We start from the raw sequence: 17,497 nt of genomic DNA, 5'->3' as shown, positions 1-17,497 counted from the left end.
TCAGAGACATGGCTATAAAAATCTAGATCATCTAGAAAGACTGATTGTTATTTTATTAATTTAAATGCAGTGTGTACTGCCCTGCAACAAATATTTATTATACATGTCCCTACATTTTCACGTGATCAGGCACTATAAAGTAGTGGCATGGCTACCTGTCACTGTTAGAATCTGCAGAATGTTTGCCTCTCTTTTGAAATTGGACAGGGGACTGGTGGTGAAAGGTTTTACTGATGCTGTAGATTTACACTGCAGTAGCCAAAAAACTAAATTTGCCTAGTTGTTTATAGTAGGTCTTGAGAAATAATAAATAAATAATGACAAATCTGCTTTATTTCTTGCCTTATAAGTGAGTCTGCAGGGAAAAAAATAGATATTAAGCCTTGGGCTTGTCTCACACAGGCAGGTTAGTAGCTGCCCTATGCTGTTGGTTAGAAATGCCCTTCATTCTATACTGTATCATGTCGTTGATACTCTACTTGGCAAAAATAAACCTATTTCTTGTCAGCTAAAATTAGAAGCCTGCTTTGGAATACTTGCTTCACAATCTGCCATAGTCAGAGAGTTTCCCATCAGAATGGGAAGGAGTTACAGGTGTTATAGGTAATAAAACACCAGGTGTCCCATACAGTACATCCATACACCTAAAATGTCTACCTGTGGCAGGGGTGCTCAACCACTCTATTCATACAGCACCAAACCAGGGAATGATGGAGACTGCCTAGGGGGTAAGTACAGGCATGTTCAAAATAATAGCAGTCAGACATCAATAACCTGATCAGTCACTGTTCAGATAGAAATTATATTTTTAAATGGCAAATAATTTACTAGTAGGTGTAGTAGAGTAATAGAAAAATTATAGAATTGTTCAAAATAATAATAGCTTGTTCCAAATGATAGTAGTGTGGAATTCAATTAATGAAGTTGTTCATTTTGTGAAAAAAACAGGTGTCAACCTAAACAAATGCTGTACTGGATCTAGTGATCTCTAACGATGCAGAACGTATAACAAATGTTCAGTGATTGAATTCCTGGGTAATAGTGACCATAATATGATCTCATTTAATGTCTGGTGCAAAAAAACAAATATACACTGGGCATCAAAAACCATGAATTTCAAATTTGAACTCCTTAAGGGCTACCCTTCAAAAGCATTGATTGTGGTATTATTTTCTCGGCTAAAAACACAGAACAGAAATGGTAATAATTTAAAATTATATTATATCATTGCTATGTTGCTCAATACAAAAGAAAAAAAGTTAATAGGAAAAAAGAGAAAGGTATTTAAATAGTGGCGGAACTACCGTGGGAGCAGGGGGTGCGAGCGGGCAAGGGCCCGTACAGAGGGGGGCGTGGCCCAGCTGCGCATCACACACCAGGGCCTGTCCCCCTCTAGTTACGGTACTGCATTTAAAAACTACAAATCAGTGGGGACAGAAGCTGCATTTAATGAATATAAACACTATAATAAATGTTGAAACCAGCAATCCGGAAGAAATAAAAATTCCAAAACCTTGTAGCTGCACTGTTGGCTCAGCTGAATCTAGTCAGTGGCTGACTCAGGATATGATTCATAAAGTTTTACTGCATTTGGACCAGGTGGAATACACCCTTGGGTACTAAGAGAGCTTAGTTCAGTTTTAGACCTCCATTATTTTCTCAGATTTTCAGATTCTGTTTCATCGGGTATGGTGCCTATGGATTGGAGGAAAGCTGATGTAATTCCAGTATTTAAAAAGGGATTGCGATCTCAGCCTGGCAATTTTAGGCCAGTAAGGTTGACATCTATGGATCTGAGGACTTGAAGGACTGTCTGGATATAAAGGAGGTATGGCAAATTGCCATTTGAATATGCAGATCCTCTATTATTTATAAGTGCAAGTATATTTATTGGTCCTTTCTGAATGCACATTTTGAAATGGTAGTTCCAAGATTCCCCTGCATCAGAGGAACTCTTTCATACAATTCTTGATAATATACTGGACGAGCACATTGGTGCAAAATACGTGGAATACAAGTGTTTGGCTGAAAGCACCTATGCATAGTGTCAATAAGAGCAATGATTGTGTTCATTTTAGCAAGACTGAACTCAAGGCTATGATCATAATCATGCTATGAAGTAAAATATATTTAACAATAATTATATTTTAATAATAAATATATTTAATAATAAGTAAAACGTGCCTTTTATGATTCCCTAATGGTGCTGTCAAGGAGAAGCTAAACAGCTTGAATGCAGTTTCTTGCTCTGATATAAATGAAGCTCAGTGTGCCCTGTAACATTTAGAAAGTATTTTTTTAAAAATATGTTAAAAGAAAAGTTATAGAATTAATATCTGCAACAGAACCTATCCCAAATGTTATTCCTTAATTATCTTTTATCAACACTTCTCAGAGTTTCTTCAGGGTGAGCTTTGCCCTTACTTGGGGATAGCTGTGATGCCTCTTTGTGGCTGCTTACAATTAGAAGTAAGAGCTGGGCTCTAATCACCTGCTTTTTACAATTAATTTTTCGCAGGTTTACAATTTCTTCAATTATTTCAGACAGGCTTATTATTAAGGGGCATGCTTGTAGAGAATGTTTGTTCTTACAGCATACTATGGATGCAGTTGGCAGCCACTGTAAAACTATATTTTACACCAATTAAAGGGGTCAAATGAGTTTGACTGAAATAAATAAATGTAGTGCCAGATTTCTACCTTGAAATGGTTTGACTTACAGTATATAGAGGCATCACAGGCACATAAGCTGTTAAGTTTTTTAGTCTTTGGTTGTTGTGAAATATACAGCAATTCAGTTCCAGATGGCAAAAGCAAGAACCATTTTAGCATGCCAATCTCAATTACATGGCATGTCAATATCATCATTCTCTGTCAGGCTGCCAATTGCTTGTCCAGTAATTATAGCTATAAACTAAAAATGAACTCCCCCCATTACATTTTCTCTCTTAAAACTCAGTAATGCAGGCAACATCATTTATATTTATGGTGGGTGCCAAACCATCTTATTTATGTATCTGTAAATGTGAAAACTCTAAAGTCACCTGAAGCATGTCATCCTGTTTTTCCAAACCAGATAAAAAATGCAGGGGTGTAATAATAAAGGCAGACATACAGTATGTGTCCTGAGTTACAGTATAAGCAATTTTTAGAACAGGTATGTGATCTGTTATACAGAAACCCATTATCCAAAGTGGCCTAAGACCAGCACTAGAGATGGTCAAAGCAGTATAAGCAATAATGCTTTCTAGGTACATGCCTACCCTGCACACCCCTATTCCAGCACACTGTTTTCCCTGCACTTTATTGTTCTAATACAGATTTCTTTATTATACTAACTATACTATACTAACCTATAATAGATACTATTATAGTAACAGAAACAGTAACACCAGAATATTTTAAAGTAATGAAAATATAATGTACTGTTAGGCTGCACTGGTATAACTGGTGTGTTTGCTTCAGGAATTCTATAATTCTTTATATAAACAAGCTGCTGTGTAGCCATGAGGACAGCCATTGAAAGCTGAAAAAGAAGACAAGGCACAGGATACACAGCAGATAACAGATACTCTCTGTAGTATACAATGGGATTATTCAGAATGTTTCTGTTATCTACTGTGTATCATGTGCTTGAATGGCTGCCCCCATAGCTACACAGCAGCTTGTGTATTTAAACCAGTAGTGTTTCTGGAACAAACACACCAATTTAGCAAGTGCAGAGCAACAGTACATTTAATTGTCATTCCTTTAAAACACTTTAATTTCTCATTCAAACTGACCACTTATTTGTATTTCTCTTTAATGAATGTCATCAATACATGCAACAACTATATCCTTTATTATTTGACTGGGTTGTAAATGAGCCCTGTTTGGCTCTTTTTTTTCTAAAACTTACCCAGTCCTTTAATTGCAAGCACTAAATGTAAGCACTAAAGTCGCATGGTGTCGCAGTGTTCATCCGACGCAACACGACTGTCGGATGTAAATGTAGCGTGCAGTGTTTGCATCCAACAGTCGTGTCTCATCGGACGAACACTGTGACACCATGCGACTTTTGTATTACTTACCTTGTTTCCCGTCTCATCAGACTTGACGCTGGCGTTTTGTCGCCCAGCATCGGGTCCTACAGAAGCGCACGGAAATCGCCTGTGTAGTGCTACCCTAATACTTGCGCTGCCTTTTTGATGTAAGCTCTCTCAGCAAAAAGCGTCCACATCCATTTTGCTTGCAACCTTTGCATATAATCATCCTTCTAAACTGCCTGGATCAAGCAACAATATCAAAGCCAATGATTCAGTAAAATGATTACATTATTGCCGCCCAGACATAAAGGGGCAGATTTATCAAAGGTCGAGGTGAATTTTCGAATGGAAAAAAAAAATCCAATTTCAAGCTATTTTTTGTGTACTTCGACTAGGGAATAGTCCAAATTCGATTTAAAAAAAAATTACAAAATTCTAATATCGAAATTTATCATGTACTGTTTCTTTAAAAATTCGACTTCGACCATTCGCCATCTAAAACCTGCTGAATTGCTGTTTTAGCCTATGGGGGACCTCCTAGAACCTATTTGTGAATCAAATTCGATCGCTGTTCCTTCGATTCGTACGATTCGAATTCGGCCGAATACGGACCTATTCGATAGAAAATGGAGCTATTCGACCAAAAAAAACTTAATTTCAGTTGGTCTTTTTGAATTCGAATTTCAACGTTTTTTCAATTCGAAATTCGACCCTTGATAAATATTCCCCAAAGTGTGGAATATCACTGCATTTTTCATACTATAGTTCTATATGTGGCTTAATGTGTGATGTATTGATTTAAAACTATTGAGGTGAGAAGTTGCCTGTAGGTGTCAGTATTAGAATATGTAGCAATCCTTCAAATCAAAGGAATGCAAGGTTTTATAAAACCATGAAAAGCAATGGATTGTTTATATTATTAACTCGTATTTATAAAGCGCTGTAATATAAATGGGTACAATCCATACATTAAATTTACAAGATTACATACAAAAATAGCCAATAACAATTACAATAGGTAAAGTGCTAATGTTTTGAAAAATAACAATGTTTATTGACATTTAAAGACACCTAATAGAGAGTATGATTACGATAATATGAATATGAAGAATTTTTCTTAAGTTATATACCATATATATAAACATTTTAAGTATGATGCTTAACTTGAGAATACATTGTACTTGACATAAAATATTTTAAAAACAATTGTCAGGGGAAATGCAAAATTACTGCAAAAATCTATCCCTTTTTTAATAATTTTGCTTTCTTTGTTGCTAGAATTATCCATCAGATGCTAAGAATAAAAGACAGGTTATTAATGAGGAGGTGAAAGATGCTTTTTTATTAGGGGCAGAAGAAAGAACATGCCTCTTATAAAATGGATTGTAAGTACAGTAGCTGCTGTATGTAAAAATATTATGCAAATGAGCTTGAATATAACAAGTCAATCAGAAATCAAATGAAAATATGTAACAAATCGGAAATAGCAGAGTACAAATATATGGGAGCTAGATTATCATGCATGGCACAATGAAAATTAAAGTGCAAGTGAAGCATGCATGATACTGTAAAATACTTCAGCACTGCCAAATTAGTTTATAAGTGACCCCACAAGGTAATTTACAGTTCTCTTTTGGTAACTAAACCTTCCCTTTAAAGGGATTGTTCACCTTTAAATTAACTTTTAGTATGATGTAGAGAGTGATATTCTGAGACAATTTGCAATTGGTTTTCATTTTTTATTATCTGTAGTTTTTGAGTTATTTTGCTTTTTATTCAGCAGCTCTTCATTGCCTTTTTGGCAATCTTGTTGGTCCAAATTACCCTAGCAACCATCCATTGATTTGAATAAGAGGCTGGAATATGAATAGTAGAGGCCTGAATGGAAAGTTGAGTAATAAAAAAGTTGCAATAAAATGTGTAGCTTTGCAGAGCATTTTTTTTAAATTGCCCCGGCCAGCGCTATGACACTCGCCTTGGGAGGGAGCTCCCGGTACGAGCGTCCATGTTGAGGCACACGCATGTACATAATAAGTGAGTACCATGATCTGCTCATTATGCACATGCGCATGACGTCAGAAGAGCATTTGTGCATGTGCTTTGACTGACATGGTCGTTTGCACAGGGAGCTTCCTCCTGGTGTGACTGTCCTAGCACTGACGGGGGCAATTTTTTTTAAAAAAAAAGACTGTTAGCCCCACCTTTGGTTGGGGATAATATTTTAGCCCAACAGGTGCTCTTTAAGAATGAAAGACCAGTGTTTCTGTAAGATCCACATTGCTAATGAGGTGAGTTGGTTGTGGTTGTAGCAAAAACACCCTTGCATTTAATGAAATTATCTGAACCAAGTTTAAATAGCATAAAAACGGCCTGTTGGATCCTTTTAAATGTCTTACAAAAGACAAGTAAATATATGTTCTGTTCCTGCCATAAATATTTTGTGTGGTTCATTAACCCAGTATCAGTAGCACATGAATTCTTCTAGCCCAGGCTTCCAAGAATGCCACTAATCTTCCGAAAAAAAACATCTACCTTGCCCCAAAGGCAGTTGCCATGGGTTCCCTTCTATATCAACATTCTTTGAGATATTTCGCTTTGTGGAAAACGATCTACCTGGGGCATTAACCCTCAAAAATTCTTAGGTCTAGTATACTTCTTAGTAGTTCAAAGCAATGGACAGCACGCCTATTTTGCAACTACAGGACCCTGCTAAGCGATGCATGCAGCCTCGAGGCTTGGGGTGACTTAATCTTTTCCTTTTAGCAAGCCTTTGCAGCCTCATTTATAAGCTACAGCCTTCAAGAACTTTTCTTCTTCCAGAAACATCATGACCCATGATCCAGGCAGGGGGTGGGGCCATGACATCAGAAGGTCGAGCCAGTGACATTGTAGGCGGAGCGAGCGACGTCGCAGGACTATGATGCAAAGATCAGCGACTGGATGACCGCCATGTCAATCAAGGGAGATCCTGCCCAGTTTTCCTTATTTGGAAACCGGGCAGACTGTCTTGACCTGGGAAGACCTTTGGAAAACCGGGCTGTCTGGGGCAACCCTAAACATCTAAGGGAACCCTAATCTGGCCCAGTCTTAGGGGATACTGTACTCTTGCGATAGACTCATTATTTTCATGTATCTATTACAGAATTGCACTTACCTCTCTGCAACAGTTCTGCAGAGCCTGTATCTGTGTGCTGTAAGTTGTTGCCTAGCAACCAGCTGCACAGTGATCTCAGGGCTGCAGGAAATGACACAGGGAGTGACAGACAGAAGGAGGAAGCAGCAGAGCCTGGCAGAGATATATAATGAGAAAAATTTGACACCCTAGTTATCTAATAATAATTTAAACCAAAGGATGAAAGCAGAGGTCTGGCCTGAATCAGTATGAATACGATTAAGGGAAAAAAAAGGGAAAGTACCCCGCTTGACCTCTTACTCCTCTATTGATATATAATAACTTAAGGTTGGGAAATCGATTATTTCAAAGTATCACTGATTAATCCTTGGTGTACAAAGTGCAAGTGCTTGTAGTTAAATTCAAATAACTAAAGTGCAGTGCAAGGATAACAATTAATTCCTTGAAGTAATGAATAAATAATACTAATTAAAAAGCCATAATTTAGTTCAACTGAAGCACCAATTCATTAAAAATTCATTTATTAGCTTGATACACAGTGCAAATAGATCTAAAGTGCAGTGCAGAGAATATTAAATAAATATGATTCCCATATTAATTACAATAGTTGAGAGTGAGGAGTCGATAATCATGATCTCATGGAATAAAATTATAAAGCCACGTGCTCAGAATGAAAGGAAAAGGAAAGAAAATGATATATAGAATGGTGGACTTGTCCCAAAAGATTCTGCCTAATATTTTTATATCCCTGGGACACCACAAAGCTGGAGAAGGTGGGGTAACTGTGACTGATCTCGTTGCTTAAACTAGCCCTAAGCTATGAAGAACTGACTTAACCTAAAAAAAACCAAATCAGCGGCCCCTTCGAACAGGTAGGTAGAGTTGCACAGAGAAGGAGAATAAGATAGAACTTAGCAAGCGCCACCTAAACACCACCCTTACAAATCTATTACCAGACAAAATTTATCTTTAAAAATCAATCAGGTATAATACCAATTAAAACACAATAGAGCAACCAAACGCCAAACTGGAACTGCCAGTGGGCCCAGAGAGCTGGAAGGCCCCACCAAAAGCTGTCATTTGGATCAGGCTGGTACAGGGAAGCTAGATACTGTGCCGCAGCCTGGAGAGACAGAGAGTGGTAGAGGAGTTCAGATTGGATTTCTCAGCACTTACTCAACTTCAGTCCAAAGGGACTGAAGTTGCATCTGCGTGTCGATAAGTTCTTGACTCGGCCTGAAGGTTCTATGTAAACCATTGGAGTAAGTATTACTATTTAAAGTGACAGTATCCTAAAGGAGTGCTTGAAGATTACAGAGATTGTGTTTGCTTGGGAATACATTAAAAGGACTTTGCATTCTTTTAGTCAGGCAGATAGCGTAAGTGAGTTAATTTGTGAAGCCCCTATTGCCATCTTTTAGGAGTGCTGCTTGTATTAGCTACCTGTTACATTTATTTTAGATAAAACAGTTATTTAGTTGCCAATTACTGTGTGTGAATTATTACTGGTTTCCTAGTGGGGCCAACTGTCGGTGCATTCCCAGATCCCACTAGGTGGAGGCACTGTGCTAGTAAGTACCAGGTACCCAGTCTCTTCAAATAATACTGCAGAGTGGCTCAGGTTTGTCCCGTGCCATCAGGTAAGTTCCACCCATGGAGTGCAACACTGACAGAAGGGTGTCGAAATGGTAAAATAAGCCTTACACACTGTAAAAGCTCAAGGTATCTGACTTCTGTCCTGACCTAGGCTTGTAAAACATAACAAATCATTCCAATTCATAGCTTCAGATACATTTATAAATGCTGCCATCTAGAGATATCTCATCTGAACACAATAATAATGTTGCCTTAGTTATGCTGTAATCATGTTAAAAATCTACTTATTGGATTACAGGCTATTGTTCATTGCTATGTATCTCTGCTATTACCCATAATACACATTAAATAATTACCCAAAAAAACACAATTCGTTTTACGTTTTTATTAAACCATTAAGAATGGATTAAAATCAAATTTAATCTAATGTTAAAAGCTTCTACAGCAGTTGTCTCCCTGTCTCCTTTTCAACACAGAATAAAGGATCTGTATACTACGTATATGTTGAAACCACCAGTGGAAATCTCTTGGATTGTGGGGGTCTGGGCCCATCAGGTCTGCCACATCAAGGACCCGTACGCAGCCTCCCCTGGGTGTCCCAGCTGCAAATTCCCCTCCATTTTCTTTTTTATATTTATGCCATCCTGGTGGGGGTGGTCAGGGAGTGCACAGGTGGCAGATGGCAGAAGATCTGGGCCAACAGGGCCGACAGTGTCCTGCCAGGCCAGTCAACCCCTGTTACCATCCCCTTTAAGTACATTATCACACTGAATGAAACCCCAACATGGAGGTGGTTTTGGGAACCTGTATCATAAACTAGTCTTTGGTCTTAGGCAACCCAAATTCTCCTCCTATTGTTTTTGCATAGGACATCATGGGAGGTAATTAAAAAAGATGTACTCACATGAAAATACTTTTATAGATGAATAGATTTTTATAAGACATTTTTTTAATTGTTTTACCTCATTGAGCTCCTTTTGGATAACTCATTTCTATTCATATTCTTGTCGCCACCTTTAACATGCTTCTTTTTCACAAAGAGATCTGTTGTCTATTTCCAGTTTTCTCAATCAACACATCTTAAAGGAAGAGTGCAGTATAAATCTAATAAAAAGGGGGCACTTTTTCAATATATCAACAAACTCAAGGTCTGAATGCTGCCCTGTCTAAATAGCAAACACTTTATTGATATAATGAAGCCAACATTTACAAAACTTACTAAAACCATCTGGATACACAAATGTATTCTCAATGATGCAAACTGTAAGATAATATTCTTTTGTTTGTGTATTTTATAATGATTTTGATAAAATTAACATTGTCTGCAAACATATTCAGATCTTCCCTGCTGAGTGTTTATTTTCAGTGATATGATTTGTGCTGCCCTTCTGTCTGGTTGTACATTTCTGTAATGGAAAAGGGATATGTTCAGCCAAATCAGCTTGTGTTATAATTGACCAGTTCACCTTGATTTATACAAAAATTCATTGTGTCAATGTTACACTTTTTTAAGTCTATAATCTGATACTTAACGTCTTATTTTCTTTCATCCAAGTTTGTTTTGTTTTTTTGAGCTGTGGGTAGAAAAAGGTATTTGCTTTCAAATAACCTCTGCTTAATGAGTTTAAATTCAGCCTACAAAGCTCCCATCTCAAATGTGCACAGTAAACAGAAATCAGTTTCAGCATAAAACATGTGGCAGGAAACCCTATTTTGCTCCCCTGCAGGTCTAATAGAAACCATATTGCTTCCTTTTACAATATGATTTATAGATTATTTACTCAGAGAATTGATGATCTCAGCCTGCTCAATACACATCTTATCTGTCTTTGTTTAACTTAATGACACCAAACGCTTTTTATGTTAAAGTATACAATTATTATGTATATTTTACTTGGACAGAAAACTAAGTTAGACAGAGATCTCAACAGAAATCTCAAAGAATGGTGGTAATTGCAACATTTTCGAATTGGAACAGGTTTGTTAGTAGAGTACAACTGGGGTCTGTCCTTGGTCCTTTGCTTATTGAATTGGTATTGTAAGTTCTGTCTCTAAATTTGCTGAATAAATTGTTGTTTTGGACACCAATTTTTAAGAAGGATATTAATGAGCTAAAGAGAGTCCAGAGATGTTTAACTAAACTGCAAAAGGATTGGAAGGATAGTTTAAATTATGAGGGAAACCTGTCAAGGTTGGGGTTGTTTTCTCTGGAGAAAAGTTGCTTGCTAGGGATTACTCTTTACAAGTACATTCGAGGACATTATAAAAAATGTCAGGGAGCTCTTCCCATAGAAAAGAACCAGAGGTCGCCCCTTTAAATTAGACGAACAGAACTTTCATTTGAAGCCATGTAGATTGTTTTTCACCAGGTCTGGCAATAAGCCCATTCGGATAAATGGAATGGCTGATGGGATGCTCCATTTAATATTAAATGGGCCGCCGTAGAGTGGACTGCCGAACGGAGACCAAACAAACCCCCGAAAACACCCAATGCGGAGTCACAATGGGAGCTGCCGAAATGAAGCTGCTGAAAGGATCTGAAGCCAAAGCCACCAAAGTGAGCTGACGAATAAGCTGTTGTTGCCAAGGAGGGGGGCTCCTGACCACCAACCACCAATATTTTTTTTCATGTTTTAATCTTGTAGGGGCAACCTTGGCCACCATTGTCTTTTTTAAACTTGTAGGGGTGACCCTGAAATGGCTTGGATGACTACTTGGACAAGCTTAATATCCAAAGTGTTCACAGGATCTATAGTTAGTTTACAATAGGTATGTGCACATATGCAATGGGGGTCACTTTGAGGATTAACTATGTAGCTATAGAGCAAAAAAGTGATAAAAATTTTAATTTTACTGCTATGTGCGTAATTATTCAATCCTTAAACTTCAACATTTTTGTAGAGCCCCTGTAGCAGCAATAACAGCTTTAGCAGCTTTGTACCTGCTTTTTTCACCATTGTCTATTGGACTGAGATCGGGGCTTTAACTGGGCCATTGTAGGATGGTCTAGGACTTTTATTTTCCTGCTTTTTTTTGAAACACCAAACGTTTTTTCATTGTTCTTTTTTAGTAATGGCTTTTTGGTGTAACATTTCCATACGTGTGTTTTCCCATAGTGTCTAGAGGAAAAGTCTCATCAATTGTTTTGCTATAATCTAGGTTTGTTGATGGACTTTGCAGACTTCTGATATGATTTTATGGTTTGAACGTTTGGTTCTTTATATCTATACCTAGAAAATGTAAAGCCTGAGCTAGTTGGAGGTAACTACTTTTATTCTTTATAACTCTCTTTTGAAGATTATAGCAATGTTTCTATGCTTGGTGGCTTGTTCTATGGTCCTGCGACTCCTTGCCCACATAAGCAGATCATCCAGATAGATTGATAGAATTCTAGGTTCTACCACATGACCCTATTACCACCATGCATTTCTGAACATATTGTACTTTTTGAAGTGTTGTCAGCCAAGCCAAAATGTTAGAGTTAATATGGGGGAGGGAAAATACACAGAATGAAAATGTAAATGATGCAAGGTTGAGAAGATGCAAATAGTGCATATATTTCAGATCTTATACTGATAATGGATGATGCAACTACATATCCTTCAAGTTTTTGAAACACTTAAGAATCACTACAGTTTAATACAGAATTAATTACATTTATGGACTCAATTTTGGATGGTAGCACTCAGATGAACTTATTGACGCATTTCAAATCTATAACTTTAAGCAAGCCTCTTGGAGTTTTGGTTTATATAACATTTATGCCTGCTTTCAGTGATGCAGATAAAGTAGTCTAAATAAAGTTTAGAGAGAATATTTGTTATATGGCCTTTCCATAACACTATAATTCTGCAGTATCTCTGTCCATATCTCCCTAAACTGTAGCAGTCTCACATCAACCCTTTACTGACTTTCAGTAAAGTGACTTTCTTCTGTAACTTAGACTGAGATGTTGGCAGCCTGGCTGCTCTTCTACTTCTACTATAATCAAGACTAATATATAAGCACCAGTTTATGGAAACATCAGATCTTCCATCCCATTGTTCCAAAAATCTGTCATCTATATGTTTTGTTTTAAAAAATAAAAGGACAATTCTACCCTAAAGATTTTAAAATAATATCATATGAAGTTTTCCCAAGTAGTTTTTGTCTTTCATAATGAAGTTTACATAAAGTATTTGTAGATTTTATTTTTTATAAGGCATAATTTCCCAAGAAGTCTCTGCCTTTCATAATGAGATTTACACAAAGTATTCATGATGTTGTAGAGGCATAAAGCTCTTCTTGTAGTTTGCAGCCATTTCAATTTCACTACATATTACATAAAAGATTCACATGGTGACTTATTTGCCAAGTTTTACAGAACTCTGGCCTATATCATTCTCCTGTTATTATATCCTATATAGAATTTTAAAATATGTGTCCGAGAGGTGCTTCAGGCAAAGCAACCAAAACCACAAGTATGAACTCGATGTTGCAGTTCATACTAGGAGACCCAATGACATAACCATCTGGGTCATATTATAGTGCTTAATAATATCAATAAGAGGCCACTACCAGAAGTGTTCACACATCACATTAAAATATATAGTTTATAAACATTGCATATCACCAAAGCTAAATTTTTATGGTACCAGGTACCATCATTTTGTAATATAAATTGTACCATGATTTATATAGTGTATTTAGACATTGTTTTCATTGCTACGAGAATTGCTGAAACAATTTGGTGTAAACAGCATGATTCATTCTGGATACTCAATTTGCACCGCCAAATTATGGTCTAAATTTAAATTAAAAGCTCAGTAGGAATCAGATAGCGTATGTGTATGTGTGATTGCTTTTATATTAAATGGTTTACATGAATGCTGTTGTTTATCTTGGTAACAGGTTGTCATGAATATTAATGAGACCCAGGTGTTAATATCATGCTGTTCCACTTCCCACTAAAAAAAATCTTTAAATTGAGTTAAGTATTTGAACAAGTACTTTTTAATAACTCTAAGGGTAAGGAAAAGAGTGTGTGGGAATGATATGTTTTAAGATAAATTGGTAGGCTATACAGAGAAGCATGGGGACAGTAGGATAATTTTCACAGACACAGTCCTACCTTAAATGATCTCTCCTGATTGGCATATCTATATATATATATATATAGAAATAACAAAAAGGGTCCGCACACACAGGACTTGAGTGAGAAAAATAAATTTGTCGTTTATTCAACGTTTCGGCCCAGTCACATGAGCCGTCTTCAGGAAGTGAAGGTGCACCAATAAACATACAGATATTTATACACTTAAGGAAAACAAAAGGGCGCCAAAATATACAGATAAAAAGGTAGTAGGGAATGTGTGTGTGTAATGCTCGTGAATATGACGTCATCTAAAGTGTGTATGCTCAACACTTACCTGAGGTCTGAGCAATAGATGACGTCATATTCACGAGCATTACACACACACATTCCCTACTACCTTTTTATCTGTATATTTTGGCGCCCTTTTGTTTTCCTTAAGTATATAAATATCTGTATGTTTATTGGTGCACCTTCACTTCCTGAAGACGTCTCATGTGACTGGGCCGAAACGTTCAATAAACGACAAATTTATTTTTCTCACTCAAGTCCTGTGTGTGCGGACCCTTTTTGTTATTTCCATACAATGTTTAACTGCTCCAGCACCTAGGCATCCATTTTGTGCTCTGTGTGCACCGACCCTACGGCTTTTATATATATATATATATATTATACAATAAGAATTTAAGAACTTATCTATTATCTACTCTGTGTCCTGTGTTTAAAATGCCTGCCCCCAAGGCTACAAAGCAGCTTGTTTATATAAACTACAATTGTTTTTCAGAAGCAAATGCACCAGTTTTGCCAGTGAAGTACATTATATTGTCTTTCCTTTAAAACACTTTTATTTTTTGGTTTTACTCTTCCTTTAAGATGGATGAATTTTAAAATCTGACATGGGGCTAGACATATTGTCAGTTTCCCAGCTGCCCCCAGTCATGTGACTTGTGCTCTGATAAACTTCAGTCACTCCTTACTGCTGTACTGCAAGTTGAAGTGATATCGCCCCCTCCCTCCCCCCCCAGCAGCTTAACAACAGAACAATGGGAAGGATAGCAGCTCCTTGACACAAGATAATAGCTGCCTGGTTGATATAAGAACAACACTCAATAGTAAAAATCCAGGTCACACTGAGATACATTCAGTTACATTGAGTAGGAGAAACAACAGCTTGTCAGAAATCAGTTCCATCCTAAAGTACTGGCTCTTTTTGAAAGCACATGACCAAGCAAAGTGACCTGAGATGTCTGCCTACACACCAAAATTAAAACGAAAAAAATTACACTTGCTGGTTTACAAATGAAATTTTATATGGTAGAGTGAATTATTTGCAGTGTAAATAGTCCAATTTAGAAATAAAAACTACATCATAAAAATCATGACAGGATCCCTTCAAAGTTCCTTAATCCTTCAACACCAGTATAATGTATGTCTAATAAATCAACTTTGTAGGGGAAATAAAGGCTCAACCGCAGGACAGTATTTCTTGAAAATGTGTGTTTATTGTTCCATTCTACACAACATGTTTCTGGACCAACCCCCTTTATAAAGTGTATAAAGTGAAGTGAAAAAGTTTGCATCTTGTGTTTGGCAATTCAGTCAAATTTATACAGTAATTTATAGTATATTGCATCTTAATACAGGTAATACAGGTAATATGTATGCAGATCTTTATGGGGAAGATTTATCAAGAGTCGAATTGAAAAATCTCATTTTTAAATTAGAATTTCAAGCTAATTTTAGTGTACTTTGACTAGGGAATATTCCATAATTATCACGGAACTATATAATGTACAGTACCCTAACCTAACAATTCAACAAAGAAACTATGCACGACTGTAATCATAACATGAGTATCATGTGGCTGTAACTGACAACATGGTCATACTATACTCAAAGATATATGGTAAGAAAATATTGCTATTTGGGGAGACCCTACTGTAATAAGTTTCGTCATAGCATTTAATGATTAGTTTGTCAAGAATGAAAAACAAGCCAACTGATTCCTCCCATTGGTTTTTGCATTTAAATTATTTGTGTTGCTGTGCAAACTCTTTAGAAACTGTGCAGTTTGGCTCTTCATATACATATGTGGTCAAATATACTTAGTCCTTTTATTCAAACCCTGAGCTGATTGTTAGGGATTCAATCTGTGAATGACCACCTTTAGACTCAATACAAGGAAGAGCAATGGGATCAGATAATCTGTTATACATACTATATGATGATTCTCATTATTATTATTATTATTAGGTGAAACTTTAGAACATTTCACATGTAAAAAAACACAATTTCTTCTCCTCTATTAGCAAATGATTACATGAATGGGTTGTTTCTAATCTGTTTCATGTAGACCTGATCACAAGCAATTTTTAAGACATAATTACCATTTGTATATGTACTTTACCCATCTGATGCTGAGTAGTCACCAGAAATGGATTTTACTAAAACAGCAGCTCCCAGGATGTTTCATTGTTGCTTTTTATAAAAGAATTCATTTATAAGCCTCTTTCTGGAAATTGTCTCTTGAGATCAGCAATTATGGAATCAGCTCAATAACAGGTTTTTTTTATAGTTAAATAATTTAATTCTAAGCAACTTTCCATTATACATTCGTTTTGAAAAAAACTTATCAGTTAATAACTGTCTGACTGTTTTTTTTTTTCAACTGTGTTTTTATTGAAGTTCATAGAATCAGAAACGAATAAAGCGGTACATAACCAGTTTCAGAAAGGTACAGTGTAGTCATACATTATGTATACGGTTATGCATTGACAATATCCAAAGTAACCAAAGATTAAACAGAAAATAACAACTCAAGAAAGAAAAGGTAAATTACATGGTACTGAGCAGTGCACCTCTTCTGAGGGCAATAGGCTAACTTTACCTCATAGCATTATAACCGTAGGGAGAGGTAGGGAGAGGGAGAGGTATGCAACAGCCCCAACTCCCAAGGGGGGGGAGGATTATGGAAAGATAGTAGTGTCTGAACACCCAATGTCCTTCTTGGTTTCTATACCTCCCTTTGGAGTTCGGAGCAATAAGAGTTCCACATAAACCAGTCCTCCTCTGTAGCTAATGAAGAGTTATGTAGTATAGCAGTTAGATATTCCATGCGTCTCACCTGTTCTATTCTATTAATCAGGTCCCATAATGATGGGGGTGTAGGATCTTTCCATCGAGCTGCAATTAAACACCTTGTTGCCGTAAATATACAGTTTAGTACCTTCTGCAGTCCTTTCCCTAGACCCAATACCGGATGGCCCAGCAGGTAAATCAGCGGGTCCCTATGTAAATCTAGGCAAGTAGCCTTCGTCACCAATGTTTGTACCGTGGACCACAGAGTGGTTATTAGGGGGCATGTCCAAAACATGCCCCCTAATAACCACTCTGTGGTCCACGGTACCACAGAGTGGTTTTTAATATCTGCACTGCTGGATCCTGACACAGTATAGCAGGAATAGCTGAATAATAGAGGAAAACTAATGCCTCAAGAGTCAGAACCACAGAACAGAAAAAATAAATACAACCTTGTTTTCTTGTTTACATACTTGCCTAGCAACGCACGCATAGGGCAAAATAGAACACAGAAACATAGAATCTATGGCCCTGGCACACTGAGGGTTCTGTGTCAAAGCCATCAATTTCAAAATTTACATTGTTTACTAAAAC

The sequence above is a fragment of the Xenopus laevis genome, chromosome 8S (assembly GCF_017654675.1).
Source record: "Xenopus laevis strain J_2021 chromosome 8S, Xenopus_laevis_v10.1, whole genome shotgun sequence".
In the NCBI taxonomy this organism is placed as follows: domain Eukaryota; kingdom Metazoa; phylum Chordata; class Amphibia; order Anura; family Pipidae; genus Xenopus; species Xenopus laevis.
Note: the sequence above shows the minus strand (reverse complement) of the source record.